Genomic DNA, 20,751 nt, shown 5'->3' on the forward strand with positions numbered 1-20,751 from the left:
TTATGGGAAGAGGGTATTGACCTCTTTTGCGTAATCGTAAATCTTCTTCTTCTATCGTGTGGGTTGTGAGGTGGATTACCCACCCCAACAACCCTGGTATCAGGGTCATTATTGAGCCGCCAAAGACCCCTGACATGTCTCATGTAACGACTAGGTACTTACATCAGTAAATAGTAACCGGTACCAACGGCTTGACGTGTCTTCCGAAACACGGGTCGTATTATTTTCGGACAATCAGGTTATCAGCCTGTAATGTCCTAACCAAACTAGGGATCACAAAGTGATTTTTGGGATATGTCCCCATCGGGATCGTGAGACCAACGCTCAACCACTGGACCACGGTGGCCGTTAATACGTAAATAGAAAACGGGAGTTGCTCGATCTATACACAGCACAGGTTCGTTCTTGTATGGAGTATTGGTGTCTCCTTTGGCAAGGCTCTGCCAGCTCTCAGTTGGGCGCTCTCGACTCCGTGTGCCGTGAAGCGACGAGCAATAAAGCTCATAGACAATGACTCGTTAGTGAAGACTAGCCTCCAGTCTAGACCACAAACGAACGGTAACTTGTTTGTCTTGTGTACATATAATATATATATATGAATACAAAAACAACCAACCCTTGCCCCATGACTTATGACAGATGTCACTTTTCGCTCAGATTTTGATGAAAACTTTAGAATGATAAAATTGTATCAACTTATTTTAACAAACCGAATGAAACCGAACCGAACCGAAACCGAATGAACCGAATCCGAACCGAATGTTGAGAGAAATATTAAAATTAGGTAGGCATACAAAAATGGGAATGCATTTTTTTATGAAATCGATTGAAGGAAGTCGCCCACGCCGTGGGAAGGGTTCCTAAAAATGTTTTATTTTTAAGGAGAAAAATAGTATAAGTATTATAAAAATGTTTTCTCTTACCTTCACAATAGAGAATATTTACGATAATTCCAAATGATAGGACAGGATGAAGTCACGGATTACTTGATCATAGGAACGAAACGTTTCGCGACACTAAAAATTTCGTACAAAATCAAAGAAAAATCTAAATCGAAAAAAGACTACATAAAATATATAAAAAACACACAACACAAAATATTAACTAAAATTTTAGTCACATTGCTCGGCCATTTCTCTCACTACAACTAGGAGAATATAATGATGGTTGTCAGAAAATTTTAACTATTTGAAAATTGACGTAGGTGGCCAGTATGTGAAATAGAATTATAAAAAGTTTTAATAGTTATATGACAAACTCTTTTAATTAAAAAGGTAGACTTAAAGTACGATAAAAAAATTCTGGAATCTTTAGTCACTTTGTGTGCTATCTATGTATTTTCTATACTAAGGTCGCTTATAAATAACGTCATCATGATCATTTTAACCAGATATAATAATAAAAGTTCAACTTCAAAGACTCAAAAGGAATCTCTCTCTACTTCTCTTTAATAAGTAGTTTTTTTTTACAAATACATAAACTCTTTATTGTACTTAAATCACACTAAAATACATTAGTACGAAAAAAGCCCTTTTTTCATCTTTATCACCATTCAAAAACTAAGCATACATAAAATAAATAGAATTCAATATTTTGATTATTTGTTCACTTACTTATATCCATATAGTGTATACTTATATCCATACAATAACAGTTACATATTATTTAAAGTCGTAAGACCGAACGTTCTTTTAAAATCCAAACCCCTTTTTTAAACTATTGTGTCTGGAAATCTCGGCCTCAAGAGAGTTATACATTATTTTATATCTTTAAAAACAAGGATATTTCCCGTCAAAAATCACTTAAAACCCGGCTCGAAATAAATTGTAGCTTCATAAAAATGCAAAAAACGTTCCTGAAAAGTTTCTAATCGAATTTTATCAAAGTCAAATCATGTTGGGACATTGTGAAAGCTCTGTATCTGACCTGATTGGATCGCAAATTGTTCATGAATAAATAATACTGTAAGAGGCGACTTAAAGAGAAGATTTGAGAGAGATTTTTTTTAAGAAACAATATTTCTTTTATTGCTTTTTCCTTCTGCGTTGAGAACAGTTAAAAGCATTCAGTTCTTTATGTTTCCAGACTTTGAAGAGCAGGAGTTGTGAACTTTCTAACAAGATGGACCATTATGTTGGGACTCATCACCTATCACACATTTCATCATTATTATCAACTCAGAATCATGGTCTGAATCATCTCCCTCAGTATTTGTTATGATGTCACTAACACGCTGTAAGTATATTAATTATTCGTAATGGTCTTCTATTAGGCACGTTAAGCCGTTTGTCCCGGTTACTACTTACTGATGTAAGTACGTAGTCGTTACATGAATTTGAGTCATGTCAGGGGCCTTTGGCGGCTCAATAGTAACCCTGACACCATGGTTGATGAGGTTGGTAATCTACCTCACAACCCAACCCAAGACAAGAAGAATGGTCTTCCGTCCGCAATTTCGTCTGCTTGGACTTCTTTTTTCACACTTTTTCTTCCCCTGAATGGATACTGTACGTTTTTGTGCTTTATGGTAAGTAATGATGTGACTGACCTGAGATTGACTAGTAAATAATATTATATTCCAACATTCGTAAGTATATATTTTGCAAACAAAATGGTCTTCTCCTTATCAGAAACCCAGTTAACTCACTCCATAATTTTAATACACTTTCCAAAGAAATTGATACGAAAAAATATTAGCCTCGCTACAGAGGGGTCGTCAAGACGTGATCTAAATCTCAGATTATGATGGCGATGGGCTTGGAGATGAAACATCAGAATTTATTCGTCAGGATATAAAAAAATAAGGCTTCTGTGTCACAAAAATCACTTTGTGATCCTTAGTTTGGTTAGAACTTTGCAGGTTGATTACCCGATTGTCTGAAAGTAAGATGGTCTGTGCTTTGGAGGACGTTATGCAGTTGGGCTACATAGCATCACATCTTTATAGAGATATAGACACCTAATCCTTGCCAGCTTTACGTGTGTGTATGGTGTTTGAAAGTTATTCAAAAAGTTGTTTTTAGACACCTTTTTAATCTATATCTCCCTCTCTCTGTCTCTCTTGAGTCCTTCAGTACGTAAAGTACGGTGATGAAAAAAAATTGAAAATACTTACTCCTGGCCTAAAATTCAAATTTATGTTCTTTGACAGAATATTCTTAAATTGTTATCTTTTGATGCTGAATTGAATATGAAACAGTATGAAATTCAGACGCCACAACGTTATCGTATATACATAAGTATAATTATTTTATCTTTCAAATGAGTTCTATTTTGTTCGTAAATATAGTATTAACTTTATGAAAAGACGAACACTGAGATTTTGACATCGTATATTTCTCAACGATCAGAATTGATGTACCACTTTTTTTTACAAGGAGGAATTCTAAGCAGTGGAATTCTCTGCGGTCTTCTGTATTTCCGAATGCATATTATTATAACCCGGGTGCTTTCAAGGCTAGTTCTGGGCGAGCTCGCTCCATCTTAGGCTTCGTCATTGCCTTCGGGCAAGTCTGGGACCAAGAGAAAACCCATCAAAGGTAAAAAAAAGCTTCTTCTTTGCGAGTCGACGGCGATCGATTCTATACTTTTGCTGACCAATATATAATAGTTGGCCACAGTTACGGCATTGTCAGTGGTTTCGTGAAGGTCTTTAATAGTCCAGTTGTTAGGGTACTTAGGACAGCCCAAAAGGTGAGCCATAGTTTGTGATGATACTTCATACTCGCTCTCATCGCAACCATCATCCAGGTATCCCCACCTGCAGAGATTATCCTTGCAGCGGCCAACCTGTGTCCGGAGCCTATTTAAGGACTTCCATGACGGCCTCGCTAGATTGCTTCCAGGCGGGAGGTCTTCCGATAGAGCGATAATATAAGCCCTGGAACACAAGAATTTGGTCGTGTTCTATTTTTAATTTGCTCCCAGAAGAACATAGAAACTTTATTAACACTTAAATCCCTAAAAATAGTTTCTACACACATAATAATAGGTTTAGTACGAAGAAGGATGGTAAGTATCCAAGCCGTATTTAAATTATTAAAACCCCTGTACAATTACTATACCCAATAAATATACAGTTGTAGAAATAGCACGCGGCAATAAATCAATATAGGCGTAAGTGGTGTAAGAGACCTTTTACAATAACCTACGCAGCGCGGAGTTTAAAACGGCTTCAAAATGCTTGTGGATTCGTCAAAGTAGTTTAAAATATTTGTTTATGGGAAATGTGGCTCGTCAGCGCGTTGCCTCACTCATAAACTGACGACTGTAGTTTCTTATGAGGCATACCGAGCCACTGGTCACAGAAGACAATTTTTCAGCCACTTTTATCAGCAACTTCCAAGATGGATTATGATAAACCGTAAAGTGAGTCTTATTCTATCATGTGGATTATGAGATTGATTACCAAACTCATCAACTCGGGAATCAGGATTATTATTGAGCCACCAAAGGTCCCTGACATGACTCATATAACGACTACATACTTACATCAGTAAGCAGTAACCGGGACCAACGGCTTAACGTGCCTTATGAAGTACGGATCATCTTACTAGCGTATGGTGATCAGAATGTAATGTCCTAGGCAAACTAGGACATCCCTATCACGAAGTGATCCCTATCACAAAGTGAATTTTGTGATATGTCCCCAAGGGGATTCGGACCCGGAATCTCTGGACCGTGAGCACAACGCTCAACCACTAGACCACGGCGCCTGTAATTATAATGAATCTATCATTGTAGATAAGATAAAATTCCTCTGTCGGTTTTACATGTCCCAGTAGATAAGCAGCTGGAAATGATAGAACATTTCCAGTTCTATTTCTTTTCAGTTCATCAAAGATGCAATAAACTGTATGATAATCAAGATTCAAACATTTTGTTTCTGGACATAATATAAATGCTTCTGAAAAAGGCATTTAATTGTGTGCGATCATGATTGACACGTAATACTTAATTATATTCTGAGAGTGTTGTAGCAATTAATTAAGTTTGACTTTTTACTTGAAATTGACTTCCAACGTTAATATAAACTTTCTTGGTAATTAGGCAATTTCTACGAATCATGTGGATAACCTATTCATGTTCATTATACTTAATTAATTTCTTATCAAGAATTAAATGTGGCGGGGGTGAAATCTCAGTTGAGGATATATCGTAAGGAAACGGGTTCGAATCCAGTTCTAAACCATGAATCCGAATTTGTTTTTGAATTCGTATAACGGTCAAGAAAAACATCATGAAGCAATCCTTACGCGCTGATCTCCTTCAGGTTAGGTCAGACCGGTAAATTTTAAAGTAGGTAAGTTCCCGTGAGTGAAGCAATAGATACACTGTGGCATTATATAGGAATGATAATAACATAAAATATATGCCTAAAAGTCAATGTTGGTCAAAGGCCTCCCTCCATTTCTTCCAGGATTCACTCTCAAGTGCTTCCTCCGGCCAGCCTTCCAGGAAAGCATCTAAGTCGTCACGCCATCACCGCCTCAGTCTGCCACACCTGCGTCTGTTTCTACTCGGAGACCATTCTGTGGTGATCTTAGCCCACAGGTCGTTAGGCATCCGACAGACGTGACCGGCCTAAAAGTAATAGAATAAATTGGATCTTCTCCTTCTTATCGTGTGAATTGTGAGGTGGAATACTAGCTTCATCAACCCAAAAAAAAAAAAAACACAAATCAGTTATAAATTAGTCATAAATTGGAGGATTGGTGTTTTAACCAAAGTTTACTCCGCAAATAAAATTCGATAACACAAACTGTAAATAATACAAAGAATCACACTTATATCATACCATTTGGTATGCAAGTTATGACAAATTGCAAATGCTTCATAGCATTATGTCTATCAGCTAGAACGCAGCGTTTTACTGGCAAGTGAATAAACTCCGTTAGCTGACCAATCGGTCAATACGAGTTTTGTGTCCACCCCGTATCCAAGTAACTGACGACCTCATCAACAATTGACCGTCTGTTATCGATCGCAGTCTATTGATGGTGTACTGTACTGTCTCCAGTAATTCACCCACAGCTATATAGGTGGTTTGTGACACAGGTACAGTGCAGCCAATAATAGTAAAAGGTCTTAGTCTGATTTGAAACGGCGATTGTGTTTCTGTTACTGTTGTCTATGGAAAAGCCAGTATCAATACTCCTTGCAATAATCAGACAACGATTAGTGACGGTAATATTTATCTATCTAAGTTTTCGATAGTATCGATACTATATATATTATGGTTTTCAAGGTGTCGATCTTATCGATAGTTCGACAATAGTAGTTTTTATGCGACCAAAAATAATATGTATAGATAGATAGATAAAATAATTAAGCACAATGGACATTAAATACAGAGATAAGGACAACATATACAGAAAAGCACAACAATATAAGTATATCGTAAGGATATCAAATTGCTTTGTTAACTTGAAAGCGTGTAAGTGTAACTGAATATCGAACGTATTCTGTATTCAAAACGATTGACGTGTAAGATTTAGATTGTTGTAACGGATTTTTGAAATTACTTCTATTTACAGAAGCGACTGCCTGCCTGACCTTCCAACCCGCGGAGGGAAAACCAGGCCAATACAGGTTAAGTCGCATACCTCCAACAAAGCGTTTCTAGGGAATGTGGGTTTCCTCACGATGTTTTCCTTCACCGGCGATGACATACTAATCATAATTATCATAAAACAATTACATAATCGAAAACAACACTGAATCAAGTATGGATTTTCTTGATGCACGCACCGACATGGTTCGTAAAACGTTGACATTTTGTTGCGTTTTATTTTCTTGAAGTTTACGCACGACGTTGATGCGTTTTGTTGCCGAAGAGTTATTGCCAGGAACACTAGGAAGTATTCACACCGTAACACAATATCATCACTAATTTAAGAGCCACGCTGTAGCATTCTCCAATCTTGTCTATCAAAGGCCAGTTCCTTCACTTCCTTATACGACACGACGTTCGCCTTATACTTTCATACACCTAGAAGAGCTTACACTATACTATTATATCTCATATTCTATCTAATAATATTAAAGTGCGATATAAATAATAACTGCTCATACCGCCGACATGCGTAGATAACCACAATAATGCAAAGTGCGCTAATTAATATCGAAGCTGTGAATAGATTGGTTACAGGCCAGTGCACTCACACATACAGGGTGCGTCTGACCTTAAAATGTGTAATTATTTGCTTGGTTGGTATTGAATCTTATTGGTTTGAAGTAAGGCTACTTTCATGTTTGAAAGAGAGTGGATACATAATAGAAATTTACGTGCTGGCTTGCTTTTCAAACAGGGAACGCCGGTTCTAACCCCGGTACTGGACTTGCACTAATGAGTTATTAATTTATCACTAACATAATTGTATTGAGTTTTATAGACGGCGATACGGCTACTACCTTTCACGTTGGTCTAATAGAAAGATTTGTGAGGCGTAGATAACAGTTCATGCGATGCGATGGTTGTACATCTGACTACCAAAATTGGAATATAGTTGTGAGCTTATGTTATGTGGTGTTATATTGTTAACCCTTTTACGGACAGAGACCATGGGTCATTGATGGTTCATAATAGGTACTATGGAATACGTCGTCTTCTATATGTTTGATTCTATCTTAGTCTAGCGTAACCGTGGTAGCCCAGTTGGTAGAATGCTTGCGTCTTACTTTGAGGTCTCTAGGCCTGTGCTGGATTCAAATTCGCAATATCACGTGATCAGCGGTAAAGGAAAACATCGTGAGGAAACCCACATCCCCGAAATACATTTTCGAAGGTATGTGACCTAACCAGTAATGAGCTGGTTTTCCATTCACGGGTTGGAAGGCCCAACAGGCAGTCGCATAAAAAACCGGACCTGTGAAATCTTCAGGTTAGGTAAGCGAACTGTCGAATTTGTTTTCGAATTCATGTTTGGATCATAAATGATTATCACGTGATCAGCGGTAAAGGAAAACATCGTGAGGAAACCCATCATCATCATCAATTTAAGAGCCACGCTCTTGTCGGTGTAGCATTTTCCATTCCAGTCTATCAAAGGCCAATTCCTTGACTTCCCTATAAGACACGACGTTAACCTTTTCTTTAATCTGTTCCATGTAAGCTCTTCTTGGTCTTCCCCTTCCTCTCTTTCCTTCTAGCTTTCCTTCTATGATGTTTTTAATGAATTCGTCGTGTCTTATTAGGTGTCCAATCATCTTGCCTCTTCTGTCCTCAATAATTCTCAGTATTTGTCTCTTTTCCCTTACTCTTACTAGCACTTCCTCATTTGTAACCCTTTCTGTCCAACTTATTCTTTCCATCCTCCTCCAACACCACATTTCAAAGGCCTCGAGTCTCTCTCTGTCCTTCTGTGTCAGTGTCCAAGTTTCACATCCATAGAGGGCTATACTCCATACGAAGGTTTTGACACATCTTTTTCTGATAGATTTGGCAATCCTAGCCTTGAATATGCACCCTTTGTTATGGAAAGCTTGTTTTGCCATTGCTATTCTGGTTTTAACGTCTAAAGTACATCTTGAGTCATTCGTTATTATGCTGCCTAGATACTTAAAGTTCTTTACATTTTCAATCGGGATATTATTTAACTTAATTATTTGGTATGTGACCTAACCAGTAATGAGCTGGTTTTCCATTCACGGGTTGGAAGGTCCAACAGGCAGTCGCTTAAAAAAGCCGGACCTATCAAATATTCAGGTTAGGTTAGCGAACATGAAAAGCAGGATAATGAGTCTAGCGTAGAAATATTTCGTCAATTTTCTACTGATCATCAAATACTGCTCCCCCCGTAGAGTCCCTACGCAATCATAGAAGCAGGCGTGTTGCCAAGTTACAAAACTCCATTCATTTATCCCCACACAAACTTAATGCAGGGCTTTAAACTGTCATCTATATTGTGTTATGAAAACATTTAATGATGCTGCTTAATCTTGGGACCTATTAGTTATCTACCGATCTATTTCATCTTCCTTTTCATTTGACCAAAAAAAAAAAAACAAAATGCTTACGGATAACGCCACACAGATAAACCAAAATTATTTAGAGAATATTTGCGACATCAAATATGAATGATTTAAAGTCGTAAGATCGAATGTTCTTTTAAAATCCAAACCTCATTATAACTATTTTGTCTGGAAATCTCGGCCTTACAAGCTTAAAACTATGATGAGAATCTCTTAGAAGTCTACCTAATACTCTGCGTAACAAGCACGAATTGAAAGCTTCCCTAACAACGTTAACATCTTTCGCAATCCCGTTCAAAATCCGTTTTGCTGCAACGTTCCTTCTTCACTAAAACCTCATTATCATTCCTCGGATCCCCAACCAAATAATCAAGTGTTAAATGTTGAACTAGGCAGAACTAACAGCATTTCAGCCTGTTCCTCTCAATTTCGGCTGGCAACACTACAGAGCACTAATTGTTTTGGAGGCGATCCAAAGCGAGTACTTACCACAATTTCATGAGAATGCATTTAGGAAATTATTTCAATCCTGTATTGTCTCAATTAGATGTAAAGTCCGAGATTTATTGTGTGGTGTACCGTGTGTTGTTACAAGCATTAACCTGCAATGATATCAGTGACGTCATGATGTCAATTGCATCGTACTCAAAAAAGAAAGGCACTTTTGGGTTTGCATCTCGTAGGAAAGTTACGACCTTTACTTTTAAAGGAGAATTACTAAAATCTCCTTCTTTTTCTAATCTAATCTAATCTAATCTAGCCTACAAGATCCCACTGCTGGGCAAAGGCCTCCCCTTCCTCTTTCCATTTTTCGCGGTCCTGTGCGTATTCCGGCCAGTCCCTCCGGCAAGCGTCCAAGTCGTCACGCCATCTCTTTCGAGGTCTGCCACGACGCCTGTATCCGTCATGAGGCACCCAATGCGTGACGATCCGTGCCCACCGCTCAGGGTGCATGCGACAAACATGTCCGGCCCAATTCCATTTGAGTTCCTTCTTTTTAAGTCGATAAAAAAATAATCTGATAAATTGATGTATAATTTGCTATTATAGGATTGACATTTCAGGGGAGCCTTTAAAGTTGAAAATTATTATGACAATTTATTGACAGTGATCGTGCCAAAGTACCATAATATATTATACATGAAAGGATAAAAATGTATGGTATCCACGTTAGGTAACTAGTCAATCCCATATATTTTTAGCACTGTCAGTGCCGAATGTCATTATCGTTTGCAACTTAGCTAAGGTTAGTGGTGGCCAGCTAAAATGCTGGCAAGGGAGTAAAATGTTTAAATTTTGCAGGTAACTTGAATTCGTAATGTAGACAAGTACTAAATTGCTTTTTTAGAACTTGGTCCCATAAATGGGGTGGACCTGACCTATATTAGACTTGTTTTCCCTTCACGAGTTGGAACGTCAGACATGCAGTCGCTTCTGTAAAAAACCGGACCTGCCAAATCTTCAGATTAGGTAAGCGGACCCCGTGAAAACGTGATAACGCTAGGGAGATGATGATCCCATAGAGGGTTGAAAGAGATTTCAGGCCAAAGAAATCGCGAGTAACATTACGACAAGAACTAAGAATTTCAGAATAACCTGACCTAAATCACCGACTAATTTATTTGTAATGTAAATATTAGCTGAGGTAAGGTGTTCATAAATTAAAAACACTTATTAGTCTGAAACATTAAAAACAATGTTCTCACGAGTAGACAAGTAGGCATCATTAATTGTGACTCTCCTCAGTTGTAACTCCACAAGTGTCTACAGCTAACATACTAAATTTAATAATAGTCACTCGTATATTACAGGAGATTGGGCAAAGCGATAAACCCTACAATATGCCGGACATAGCTGTCTTTTGGATCGCTTAATTAAAAAAATACATGTTATTTTGTTAAAAGATAATGGGTAAAGTGGTCTAATCCACATCCCCACCGAACGATGACAAAATGTTTTAGATAAGTGTATTTAAATTAAAGTTTTATGGCAGACGAAGACTTGAATGGACGCATATTGACCAAACTGGAGATGTCCTTAGAAAAGGATTAGTACAATCTACTTGAGTAAGAGAAGTGTGTCAGGCTCGAAGCAAATGGAAATTCATAGTCACTGCTGACTCCGGTGGGAAATAGGCATGAGTTTATGTACGTATGTGTTTTTATAATGTTTAATTATAGATAAACATCATCACCATTAATATTATTGAGCAAACAAAGAAGAACGTCGTGTCTTACAAGGAAGTCAAAGAAACGGCCTCTGATAGATATTCAAAAATGGAAAATGTAACACCGACAAGAACGTGGATGAACAACAACTTCCGCAAAATCCTGGGTGGGGGGTCACCGAGGTTGCAAACGATTATGACAATCGATAGTAACATTGATAAAAAATATATAGGATTGACATTGTAACCTTACGTGCCCCATATATATTTATCACTGTCGATGTCATCAATGTGACAAGACCTATCGAAACACAAACCTAAATTCCGATACAATTTTGCCCATTCTCCTTTGAGTTCTTGAATGTAACGTGTTACCGATCTGGCAAGCTGTGAGTTTTCCGCATAACTCATCAAATCATCGCCCCGGGCTATAATTACTTAACTACAATAGTAAAATTAAATTACTGTTCCCAACACGGAATGGAAGAAAAAGGATGAAAAGGCCCTAACGCGCACTTTGTATGAAAACCGCTGTTGCCGGTTCAACCCCACTCTCTTTTACTACTACTCTTGCAAATATTATAACCATGGTAGCTCTACTGTTTCTCAAATTCCATAGCCAATTTACCGGCAATGTTTATTTTATTTAATAGCATGCAATTTTATCTTTACCTTTCGTCAGATGCTGCATTCAAAAGTATTTTTTTGATAAATAGCCGTTCATACTAATGTTTTTAGCTCTCCTGTGAAACAGAGAGATCTCGTTGCATGATAGTCGATATGTTTGATTGTTTGCCCTGCATTTATAATGCACAAGACGACTTTTTAATGTACTATCGCGGAGCTCCGTGAGTCGTAAAGTTTGCGGACTGCAAAGTTGAAGTATGAACTATTTGTATGGCGGGCATTTCGCGCTTACTTGGCCCTTCTTACCTCTTTCTTCTATTCCGTGGTTTCCAGGCACTTTGAATGTTTTTAAATTGACCAACAGATTATGAGTTGACATAAACACACTAATAAAAACAGCAATGATTGTGCACCAAATACGAGTGACCGGCGATTCTGGACACCATTTGTCCTACGATGCGTTGAGTGCCATCTGAGTCAAATATCTGATCAAGTCGATAGAAGGCCAATTTATGCATGCTTGTTTGTAATTAATCTGGCCGTTTGGGCTGTAAGTCTAGTTCTTATCGTGTGGGTTGTGAGGTGGAATACCAACCCTGGTGTCAGGGTTATTACTGAGCCGCCAAAGGCTCCTGACATGGCTCATGTAACGTCTATATAATTACATCAGTAAGTAGTAACCGGGACTAACGGCTTAACGTGATTTCCGAATCACGGATCGTCTTACTTTCGGACAATCAGGTGATCAGCCTGTAATGTCCTAACCAAACTAGGTGACTTTTTTGATATGTCCCTACCGGGATTCCAACCCGGGGCCTCGGGATCATGAGCCCAACTCTCAACCACTGGACCACGGAGGCTGTTAGTGACATCGTACCAACTACTCAGGTGGAAGATTCAGACCATGATTCTGAGTTAATATCAAATGGATTTTTCCGTTGCAAAATTCTTGAAAATGTTGGTGTTTCTTTTAATTATTTTCATTTCCATACTTTGTGACAGAAAATTCCACTTGATATAAACCCAGAATCATGGTTTGAATCATCCCTCAAAGATTTCGTTACGACGTCGTTAACATCCTGTATATAATTCTGTTTTAATTTTCAGTGGTTTCCAGTTTGATTAAGTATTTGAACCGCAACACAGCCGCAGATATGAGGTGGGTTCGGATGCGTGTTACTCGTATTTAATATTACATACTTACTTTGTTTGTACCAATTGATAATAATATATTGTGTTTAACATCCAATGCGTAAATTGGTCAAATTGATACCTTTTACAATTATTTTATTACTATTATTCCGGTCGTAACAGCCTCCAAGGTCTAGTGGTTAGAGCGTTGGGCTCACGATCTGGAGGTCCGGCTTCAACATTGTCTAAGGCGTTGGTCTCGGTCTACTAGCCCAAACACCTCCACCAACCCGCAGTGGAGCAGTGTGGTGGAGAATCCTCCATACCTTCTCCGGTTGATTGAGGGGATGTCTGTGCCTAGCAGTGTGACGTATATAGGCTGTTTATGTTATGTATTACGTATGGTCGTATTGTTTGTAAAGTCGACTATTTACTTTACCGTCCAATGTATCAGCGTTGTTTATGAGTTGCTAAAGGCCCCTGATTTTATATTATGCGATCTATCGCAACCGGAACAGCAACCGCGAATTATATCGAGGGCTTGAACCAATAGGCGTACGCCATCAATCCGCGTTGATAGCATTCTTCTTCTTATCGTATGGGTTGTGAAGTAGAATACCAGCATCAGCAACCCTGGTGTCAGGGTTATGATTGAGCCGCCAAAGTCCCCTGACATGGCTCATGTAACGGCTACTTACTTACATCAGTAAATAGTAACGGGGACCAACGGCTTAACGTGCCTTCCGAAACACGGATCATCTTACTTTCGGACAACCAGGTGATCAGCCTGTAATGTCCTAACCAAACTAGGGATCACAAAGTGATTTTTGTGATATGTCCCCACTGGGATTTGAACCCGGGTTTTTTGGATCGTGAGCCCAACGCTCAAGTCGCTGGACCACGGAGGCCGTTCTAACTGCTCAGTTGTGACTGCTCGAATACCAATATGTCTTAAAAGTTTGCTTAACACGGCATGCGACCACGGTTATCTGTTAAACATCACTATTCGGAAGAATTTTAGAGAATAGAGGACAATATTTTCTTGTTTCATATTTCTTAGAGCGTGATTTTGCCATAGGATTTTAGTTTTCAAACTTTAATTTAATATCTTCTCAACACAGATTTGTAGTCAGACCCGGCCAAGTAGTTAATGCCATCTGATGCAATTCAATATGTCCCGTCAAAAAACTCCCCACTAGAATCAAATCAAATATACTTTAAAATCTTAAGAATCTTAAATGTTTATAATCTTAAGTTTTAAAATACAATTATAGATATTCAAAGGAAACATCTCTTAACAACTAATTATTAGCCATTTAACTAACCGACTAACAAACGACAGACGAACAAACATCTACCAGAACATTCGACAACTCTCGACAGGAACTTCAAAAATAACTTCCAAATTATAATCTGTTAAAAATATCCAAAATTTATTTCTTTTGGTGTGGAGCTTCTAAATATAATGTGTTAAAGCCCTTCACCCACAGAGGCGGTAAAGCGAGCTTCACGAGGTAGAGCGGATGTTTGTATGCCGAAGCGAAATTCTGTGTAAACGCGTCAATACAAACTTGAACATTACAAAATTCTCCCATCCTGCTACAAAAAAATATCCAAAATATATTTGTTTTAAGCCTGTTGCTTCCATATATGTATATGCATATACTCACATATGCGGTAAGACGACCTTCGCCAATGAACAGGGGGGTTAAAAAGTAATTCATCTTAAATAGCAATATTGCTATTTGACATTTGTGTGCATTGCGCACTGACTTTTATATGCGCAAATGTCAAATTGAAATATTGCTTTTTTGGCACGTCCGATAGAGCGAAGTGGAAGAGAATTACGAAGAAGGCAGACCCCACCATCAGATGGGAATAATAAATGCCAAGGAGAGAGAGAGAGAGAGAGAGAGAGAGAGAGAGCTTCCATGTGGCCTTTTTAACCCCCCAGGAGTTTGTATGAAAACGAGCCACATACGCCGCGGACGAGGCGAGTTTTTGTGTAAACGCGTACATGCAAACTTGAAAGTTAAAAAAATATTCCAGCCTGGCACGCCCTCTATGCTGCTTCTGTGTGCAACATGCTTAAGTATCCAAAATTTATTTCTTTTAGGTCCGCTGCGTTTCTGTGTGCGTTACATAGACCACAGGGTTATAAATAAACGCATGCATATTTCCCATCGGAGTAAGCAGAGAATATGGAATTCCATTTGCTTCGATCCGGACACACTTCTCTTGCTTCCGCCACATTCATCAATCGCTTCATACACACACGTCGATTCAGAGTAGATCGTACTAAAACTTTTCTAAGGACATCTCCAATTTGGTCAATGTAAGACCTTCTAGGTCTGAGGTTCTATTTATAAATTTGGTTGAGTTCTTACAATGGAATAAATAGCTTAAATATTTATACTTAAAGATATATATATTACTGGGCACAGGCCCAATAGTAAAATAGACGCAAACATCTTCGGCGTAAATGTTGAGGTACTCTTAGTTATCTGTAACACGGTTACGCCTATCCAGAATTTGACGAGATAAAAATTTCAAATTACACACCTATAATTTTGCACCATCATCATCAGCCCATTAACGTCCCCACTGCTGGGGCACGGGCCTTCCCTATGGATGGATAGGGAGATCGGGCCTTAAACCACCACGCGGGCCCTGTGCGGTTTGATGGTTATTAACGACTGCTAATGCTGCCGGGACCAACGGCTTAACGTGCCTTCCGAAACTTGCAATTTTGCACTCCATAAATTAATAACTGGAGACTGGAGTGAACTGGTTCAATAATAACCCTGGTGAAGTTGGTAATAATTCACCACGATAGAAGAAGAATAACTGAAGAAACGGTGTTAAGCTTTATAAGTTTGAATTCTTGTTTGGATCATAAATAAATTTATATTAAGTACCTAGTTCCCAACATTCGTGTCCGGATAGCTTCTGTAAAAAACCGGACCTGTCAAATCTTAGGTTAGGTAAGATTAACGCTAGGAAGATGATAAAGATAGGTATCTGATATTCTTCAGTACTGTCTCGTTACAAAAGTAAAAAAAAATCAGCTAATCAGAACATTGCTAATGTTGTTTTGCACAAAACATAAAAATGAAAACATATTATTTTTAGTAACATATTTTGTTGTTGAGTGAAAAAAATAGTTGTTTGGCTCTGATCCTCATACGTCTCACCACGTGCTTTCGTTTTCAAAATAAACACAGCGGTTATTCTGTAAGTAACGCCTGGGCAGTAAAAAGTTATTTTAAAATGTAGTTTATACTCATTTATATAACACATAATATCACACTAAGCCACACATGTCACGTTAAGCCGTTGGTCCCGGTTATTACAATACTGATGTAAGTAAGTGGTCGTTACATGAGTCATGCCTGAGGCCTTTGGCAGCTCAATAGTAACCCTGTCAGCAGGGTTGATGAGGTTGGTACCTCACCGAGCTTTCTGTTAGACCAACGTGATAGGTGGTATGGCGTAACGCCGTCTAAACGGTCGAGCCAACTTTGTTAGTGAAAACTGCACTTAAGATAAATTATTAGTGGAAATTTAGTAGGTACTGGCGTTCGAACCGGCTCTCCCCGTTGGAGAAGCAAGCTGGTGCAGCACAGGATCCATCCATTTAAAAAAAAAAAAACTCTGGATATGCCGTATTAATTTCATGCTCAACTGACTCAAAAGAAGCCCACGTGGTCTAGCTTTTAGATTACACCACAGTTAGTGACAGACTATCTCTAGATCTGCCTGAGATCGCGCGTTTCGCATTGCAAGACAGAAATAATTATATTTTCGAGGTCGCGCCCACTTGTGAGCATTTTATTTTCTCATGTGCACCCGGTTAACATGCAATATATTTTGTGAATAGCTTTGTTTGTACGCTCTATACAGTTGCCGCTAATATTGTAGGTGTTGTAGTGCTCTGTGGTTATGAGGAGACAATAATTGTTGTATTTCTTTTGAGATTTTAAATTCCGAAATGATGTCATTGTTTTTGTAGGGTTCCGTAGGTCAAGAGGAGAAAACGATTGCATCTCTTCGTTCATCGATTCTTACAAACAATCTATAAGATTTTACTCTGTTAGATAGAGATAACAATGTGGTTTTCCGAGTACCATGCAGTTAACAGTATCGAAGGCTCATACGTAATATCCAGAATTACATTGACAAAGAACGTTGACGTCTTAAACTGGGTCGCAATTAGAAGAGTTTATGAAAGTGAATGTGACACTAAGACAGGTCCGATTTTTTACAGAGGCCTGTCTAAACTTCCAACCTCAAGGCAAAAGGAGATCAGTTACAAGTTAGGTCACGCACCTCCAAAAACACATTCTTCTACTTCTCTCGTATGGGGTATGAGACCAATAATCGACCTCATCAACCACATTCATTTGTTGTCCATATAGCTACAGTTAGTTTTACTTATCACAAATCGTTTTGTTATGCGTAATTGTTTATTCAATTAATTTTATATTCTTCTTTTTCTTATCGTGTGGGTTGGGAGGTGGATTACCAACTTCATTTACCCACACATTATCATCATTTTATATTAATTTAATCAATCATGTGACAAGTAATATTAACTTTATCATCATCACTAATTTAAGAGCCACGCTCATGTCGGTGTAGCATTCTCCATTCGTATCTATTAAATACCAATTCCTTCACTTCCTTATAAGACACGACGTTCGCCTTCTCTTTAATCTGTTCCATGTAAGCTCTTCTTGGTTCTCCCCTTCCTCTCTCCCCTTGAAGCTTCCCTTCTAAGATGTTTTTAATAAATTCGTCGTGTCGTGTGAAGTGTCCAATCATCTTGCCTCATCTGTCCTCAATAACTCTAATTATTTGCCAATTTTTCCTTACTCTTACTATATAGCACTTCCTCATTAGTACTCTTACAGTCCAACTTATTCTTTCCATCCTCCTTCAACACCACGTTTCAAGGGCCTCCAAAAGACTATTAACTTATACGTAGGAAAATAATTATAAAAAGTTGTTGCCAAAACAACTGTTTTGTTGTTGTGTATGTTCTTGTTGTTGTTGTGTCAAAAGGGAATAATTTATTATATTTTTGAATTGAATAATTTTTATTTTAAAATAATTCGATTTTTTTTTTATTTAAAACCATGCATGGTACCTAGGTACTCATGATATAATATTCCTTATTCGTGATCAAGGAACGATGTTATGCGATACAACGCATGCGCAAATGCGTTGACCCGGCAGCTGATAACTACAGGTCAGTTGCCAGGGATGCGTGTACGTGCTCCGTTTATTTTATAATCGAGAATTTATACTTAATCAACTTTTCGATACTTGTCTCTTTTTATATAAAAAATATGGCGTCCCTTTGTCAGTGTCAACGTCATTGACTTTTCGTAGTTTTAGAAAGCTTTGAATTTTCATCAAAATATTAAATAAAGTGTTTTTTTACTTTTATTTTAAATACGTATACTTAATAGATTAAATTTCTTAATAGATTAAATCCTGATTTACTATTGTTGGCAATTTCAAAAAAGGAACGTTACGTCACTTTTTAAGAGAAAAACGTTTTGGCGGGTGTTCCGTCTGCGACTACGAGGAAAGAAAAACAAGTGTAGACGATGATTGTCGAGAGAAGCGAAAACTGAAAGACTAGTTGCTGTATTCTTTTGTATAATATTTCTTATTATAATTTGTAGTAATAATATTTGGTTTCCGTAATAAGAGTGAAATTTGTGGTACTTAACATTTACTGATTAAAACTGGGTATGTTACTAATATTTACGTTTTATTGTAGAGTTTGCTAACACTATTAACAACCAAAACAACTAACTGAAAACAACCAAAATCGAAAGCCAAGTAACTGAAATTGTATTTCTTTTTTTAATAAAGTCGAAAAAGTCTGGAGTTCATGAGGTTAGTAATTCACCTCACAACCCACACGATAGAAGAAGAAGAATAAAGTCGAGGGCACCATGCCTAGGTTTTTTCCTGCAGCTACTTTTCCTCGGATATACAAATTGTCAGAAGCTGCAGTAGCTTTAGGCAGATGAGACGTTCGACAAAAATATATTTAAGTAGGTACCTATGTAACTATTGTCGATTATAGAATCGTGCACATGCAAATATTTTTGAGTTTAAGTTTGGGTAAATCCTTATCTTAGGATTCACCGTAGTTAACATTAACATAATCTTCTTCCATCGTGTGGGTTTGTGAAGTAGACTACCAACTTCATCAAACCTGGTGTCAGGGTTATTATTGAACCGCCAAAGGCCCCTGACATGACTCATGTAACAACTACGTACTTACATCAGTATGTAGTAACCGGGACCACAACGGCTTACAACGGCGGGTGCCTTTCGAAGCACGGAACATACTCACTTTTGGACAATCAGGTGATCAGCCTGTAATGTCCTAACCAAACTAGAGATCACAAGGTGATTTAGTAATATAATAATTATAAAACATGTCCATCTAGAGGCAACTTTATATCTTGTGTCTTCATGTTATCTCATCATTGAAATATAATTGCGGAACCGAACGTTATCTTATGCATTATGATTATTATTTATACGAAGTTAACTTTATAGATGCCATTTTATGTAGAATAACAAATGACAAACCAATTTGTGTACTGTCTTTTGTTACCTATGGTGATTTTGACCCGTTTCAAAATAGATAAATATTGGGTATTTATAAAGTTAAAAAATATTTCTATACTTTAAAAAAAAAAAAAATACACACCTTTTATATTATATTTTTTGTAAGTCGTTTCCATATCTCAGCCCTATGTAGTCCCTATTATTTTTATTTAATGTAATGGCGTAATAAGTTTTATTCTCATCGAAGGATAAAAATATGAATTTAATATGTATTTGCATCGATAGTAATAAACCAAAGAAAAAGCACGCTGAGAAAGCACGTCAGTTCATTTTTCAAGTACGGTCACGAGTACTAATATGTATGTACTTTGATAGCATGTCACATTAACTTTTTTTACAAATTAAACCGTAAGTAAGTCTCATTAAATGTCAAATAGGTATATTACGATAGTGCGACAGGGTTCTAAAGTGGGTAATTGATATTACTCATGACTGTCACAGACATACATATATCCTCGTTTGGTCCATATTAATAAATAAATATTTTCAATTTAATCGTAAACCATGCAATTTCCAGATCATTGATTCCAGATCATTTGAAAACGGGAAATTTCTAAAAAGTATGTCCTCGTCGACAAATAAAAAAAAACTTTCTACCTCTACAGTAATAACGATTTTGTCATTTACATAATGATTTGTCAAATACAAAATTGAAGGCCTAAATCTATTAAAACTAAACTAAAAAGCGTCCACTTACCAATCAAATCAGATATCACTAAAAACACTAACACATTCTCACTTCACTAACCACAAAGTTTCACTACGTGCACAATCAGCGTGTTAAGCATCAAAATACAAACTTTTCACGTGTTGAATGCTGCGAAAACCCGCGCTTTTTCTTATAACTGCACGCTGAAAAATATATCTATCTCTTTTACCCTTCAGGCGATCACTTAATAACAAGAAATTTTTATGTTTTATTTAAAATTCGAATTTTAATTTATAAGTAAAAGGTAAGGGGGTGGAAAGAAAACCAAATGACACGGAGTAGTGGAACGCGCTACTGTTTCCCACGACTAACTGACAACTGACCGCATAATACGGTGTACACATTAACAATTTATTTTCATATACCTAAGCGACGCGCATATCGACTGAAACTAGCTTAAAAAAGACTTGAAGAAGTTTTTGAAACGTCAATATTAGACTAAAATAAATATTTATGGTGATTCCACAAACAAAATATTAACCTAGTA

General features: G+C 37.5%; 1 protein-coding gene across 5 annotated transcripts in view; it reads right to left on the reverse strand.

Moving 5' to 3' along the window:
* Positions 1-20,529, reverse strand: part of LOC126368411 (CUGBP Elav-like family member 1) — a 506,900-nt gene extending 486,371 nt beyond the window's left edge. For all 5 annotated transcript variants that reach the window (XM_050012398.1, XM_050012394.1, XM_050012397.1 and 2 more), the window contains exon 1: positions 20,253-20,529. The gene's annotated coding sequence lies outside the window, so the exon portion shown is untranslated. The remainder of the gene's footprint in view (positions 1-20,252) is intronic.
* Between the last annotated feature and the right edge of the window lie 222 nt (positions 20,530-20,751).

This window comes from Pectinophora gossypiella, chromosome 7, assembly GCF_024362695.1.
Source record: "Pectinophora gossypiella chromosome 7, ilPecGoss1.1, whole genome shotgun sequence".
Lineage (NCBI taxonomy): Eukaryota > Metazoa > Arthropoda > Insecta > Lepidoptera > Gelechiidae > Pectinophora > Pectinophora gossypiella.